General features: G+C 39.5%; 1 pseudogene; it reads right to left on the bottom strand.

The window, feature by feature from the left end:
* Window positions 1–310: 310 nt before the first annotated feature.
* LOC137949439 (protein STABILIZED1-like) lies at window positions 311–3,985 on the bottom strand (annotated as a pseudogene).
* Window positions 3,986–4,304: the final 319 nt, after the last annotated feature.

Genomic DNA, 4,304 nt, shown 5'->3' with positions numbered 1-4,304 from the left:
CAGCAACTACTCTCGGTTCCATAATTAATTATTCTAGGATAAGAAACCATGTGTTACGGACCTCTGTATGACTGTGGAAAACAGTTTATCTACAATAGGAACACAATGAGCAGTAGTTACGACTCCAGAAAGAAGAAAAATAAGGAGCATGCTTTAACAGAGCACAAAACATCTGAATAGTAAAAAAATTAATGCCAAGGATAGCACTCATTCCATTGCCCTCAACCGAAACAGGAAAAGAGTGAAAAAGCAATTAAATATGCTTGTCAACTAGGGAGATGACCACCAATGAAAGAGAACATACTTGCTGTCAAGTTCCATTCTCAGCAACAGCAGCAGCATTCTCTTCTTTCCCCAAGGCAACACCAGCTTTCTTTAGCATGGCTTCCACTGGTTGGTGAGACTTCTCAACAGCCTTTGCTATAAGAGTCCATTTCTCCTCATGCTTGGGCTCAGCAGCAATGCATCTCTTCAAGACATCCTTCTGTTGTTCCTCTTGCCCGTGCTGGAGCTCAAATTTGTAGTACAAAGCCCAAAAGTCACCAACATTTGGGGCAAGAGTCACTGCTCTGTTAAACCAATTCCTAGCCTTCTCAACCTTTCTATCATTCAGAAAAGCTTTGCCACAGCAGCAATGACATGGGGATCATGTTCACATCGCTTGTAAGCATCCATGGTCTTGGTTTTACGCTGTGGACGTGGAGTCATCTCAATTGATGCAGCCCAAAGAATTCCACTTGTCGGACACTCCTGCAATGCCTTTGCCATCAAGATATCAGCTTCCTTCTTATTCCCATGCCTCAACTCTGCTCTAGAAGCAGCCAGCCACAGTTCCGGGTTTTGAGGATTTTTTTTCCTAGCCATGGTAAGAATTGCACGAGCTTTACTGAGTCCACTTGCTTTCTCTTCCAGTTTTACCAGTGACAACCAAAGAGGAATGCTACTGGGACAATGTTTTAGACCAGACTCGTAAGCCTCCTTAGCTTGCTCAAGATGACCAAGCCTGTCCTCTAGCTGTCCAAGCATCAGCCAGAGTTTAAAGAATGAAGGGAAAAGTTTCAATCCTTCCTCAAAGCAATCTCCTCTCTTCAGAAACATTTCCAAGTTCTCGCTCAACAATAGCAGACTTCATCCAAACCCTTTCCGTGCCACCACTTTCTCGAGCTTTAGCAAGGAGCATCCTAGCTCTCTCTGGCTCATGATTCTCAAATTTAAGTTTAAATGCTGCAAGCCATATCTCCTCTGAGTTGGGGATTGCAGCATATGCTTCTTGGAGAATTGCTCGTGCAGCAGGAACATCTCCAGCAAGCCACTTCTCTTTAGCACCCATCAACCACAATACCTCAGCTTGAGGCCTATATGTGACAGCCTTGCGAAGCAACGCATCAAGAGACTCTCTAGTGCCATGGCTCTTCGCGAGCTGTGCTGCCTTCAGCCATATACTCTTCTTTGTTACAAAAACTTTTAGAGCATGAGCATAGATAGCTCGAGCTGTCTCTATAGAACCTCTCTTTTTGCACTCCTCAGCATCTGCTACCCAAGTCCTCTTATGGTCTTCTTCTTCCACTCCAATTCCAATTGTACTTTCAATAATTGCCTGACAAGTTACAACTGATCCTGCTCTCTCAGCAGCCTCTGCCTCTTTCATCCAAACTTCTCTATCTATCTCTACACCCTCTCTCTGCAAAGACTGAATTCCCCTCTTGATAATCTTACCAACCATTGCTATATTTCCATTAGCCTCTTCCAGTTTAGCTGCAGTGATCCAGATAGTAGGTTCCTTTGAGAGCTTTTCCCTTTCCTTGTTAAGAACCTTCTTGGCCTGCTCATAAGTTTCCAATCTTGCCAGTGCAAGCCACAATTCAATATGTGAGGGACAACATTCAACAACTCTTTGAAGCAAAAGCCTTGCATCCTCCTCATTGGCCAATTCAACAACAGCCTTCCATAATCTAACCGAATCAGGGATATGTTCTAGCCCTTTCCTCAAAACTCGACTCTTGTTCACATTATCATGCTCCGACTTTGAAGCTTGCATCCAGAGCTTTACTGAGTTAGGTATTGCCTTAACCCCTTTGGCTATCACGCTTTTTGCTTCATATGGGCTGGCCAACCGACATGCTTCCAACCAAACATCTTCACTCTTTGGGCACTCTTCACACCGTCAGCAATCTGGCCTTTTTAATATCCGAAACATCTGCATCACTAGTGATCTTCATGCTCTTCAGATCAGTCAAATAACCCTTTGGGTCAACCACTGTCTGCCCTGAAACAGAATCTGAGAGTCTATCCAATTTCAAAGACAAAACAGTCCCTCTACCTTCTCCTACAGCAGTTAAATCAGTGACAGGTGTCTGTGTCCAAGGGGTCTCTGTCCTGCAGCTCTGATCTTAGGGTCCAACGCAGTAACATGTTCCTGCTCCTGCCGCGCCTTCTCCAATAAAGTGTCTGGGACAGGTACAAAGCTTTCAAATCTCTACTTCTTGTTCCTCAAAGAATAATCCCCAATTTCAGGAATGCTGTCCCACTCTTGTGCGGACAAAGTACACAACTTACGCTTCGAGTGCGCAAACTGCTCAGTAATCTTTGGATTAGCAGCACGGTAATTCTCAATCTCCTGCTTAAGCCGAGCTTCCCTCCTATCTTTTCTTCTTGAATCCATCGTCTTATCAATACTCTCCCAAACAGCATCTGCCTCTTTGTCATCTTCGTCATACTCCGCAGATGCAAATAGCCCCATATCATTTCCCTCAAACTCATCAAACTTCTGATTTTCATCCCTTCTCTTCTGCTTCATCTTCATCCTCATCATCCCCACCAGCTACTACTTCTTATGTATTGAAACAATCGACCGCTTCTTATGTGTTGAAATTCTTATATAAAGGTTTTCATTTAAAGATCAAAGAATTGTCATTTCAGATCTTTTCATTGAAGAGTGGTATTTTATACACAAGCTTATCTATATTGTTACCATTTTAATAATAATTGCACAAAGTATTTGAAAGGTTATTTTTATTACCTTATATTAGAGAATATGAGAAAATAATGAAAAAAGTGCATTTTTTATTTTTATAATTATATTTTATGTTATAATTATAAATTAGTGGGAAGGTATTTTTATCATTTTATTTTTTGAGAATTGGGAAAGAGTTCTTCGCCTTAAACTGAAAATTTGAAATCTATTGGTTTTATAGCTGTGTTCATAAGAAAGTCAATGAGAGTAATATATGCTATGTAGAATGCTTCTTTCCCTAGATGTGTGAGAGTTACACATTTCATTACACAAACACCTTAGTATAAGAAATATGTTTCTTAGAGATGCTTGGTATAGGCAAATTAGTCTAGCATATTCATTAGCATTATCTTGTTTGTGAAAGCTAGTGATTTGGGTGGATCAATGAGCCGAAAGATGTATGCATGATAGACATGATAGTCGAATCTCGTGTCGACATTAGTTGACACAGTTTTGGATTTTGATGATAACAAAATTTAATCTAAGTGAACTAATAAATTGCATATTAAAGTATTTCATATGCATTTCCTTCAAGTGACATAGCTGCAAAGTCATTAAGGAAAAACCAACAAATCCAACACAAAGACATCGAACCAAATGGACCAAGTCACCTTGAAGAAGAACCTTGAGGAAGAATGAAAATTGAAGACCTAGAGTCTAAGTCAAATAGAAAAATCTCATAACTCTATGTTTATATGAGGATAGTAAAAAAAAAATTGATTCTTAGGTAAAAGTATGTGATGGAGCTTAGGACATGCAATGTTTTCTAAAATCATGTTTTCTAAGTTTATACAAGTGTTTTAGAACACTTCATTCACTTAGAATTAGCCTATATCATGCTTAGAGTCTAATGGTATACACTACCAAAAATGTGATCAATTATTCACTTAGTTATATGATCGATCATCTAGTGTGAAATAGACCTTCAACATAAAGCATGTTTAATTAACCTCTGTAAGTATACTCAATCATCTAATATGCTTAAAAGGTAGACTTGGAATGCATGATCAACCCTCGGGTGTGATCAATCATACAAAAAGCTGCAAAGGCAAAAGTTATAAAGTATGATCGATCAAACTTTGTTGACATAGTAAGGCCATAAGAACTAAAAAATATAGTCGTTAGGGGGTGATTGATCAATCAATGAAAAGGTATGAACAATCAATCTCCATGTACAACTTTCTATACAATAGTCTAAAGTGGCTAATTTTGCCTCAAAACAAAAAACTTATAATTAGGGACTCAAACATGTCCTTAACCCTTCATTGAGTATTTATTGGCATACCAAAGT

Source organism: Aristolochia californica, unplaced genomic scaffold (assembly GCF_029961685.1).
Source record: "Aristolochia californica isolate CCGP_79_NKW_82.1479 unplaced genomic scaffold, dmAriCali1.0.hap1 SCAF_14, whole genome shotgun sequence".
Taxonomy (NCBI): domain Eukaryota; kingdom Viridiplantae; phylum Streptophyta; class Magnoliopsida; order Piperales; family Aristolochiaceae; genus Aristolochia; species Aristolochia californica.
This window is presented reverse-complemented; position numbering and strand designations above follow the sequence as displayed.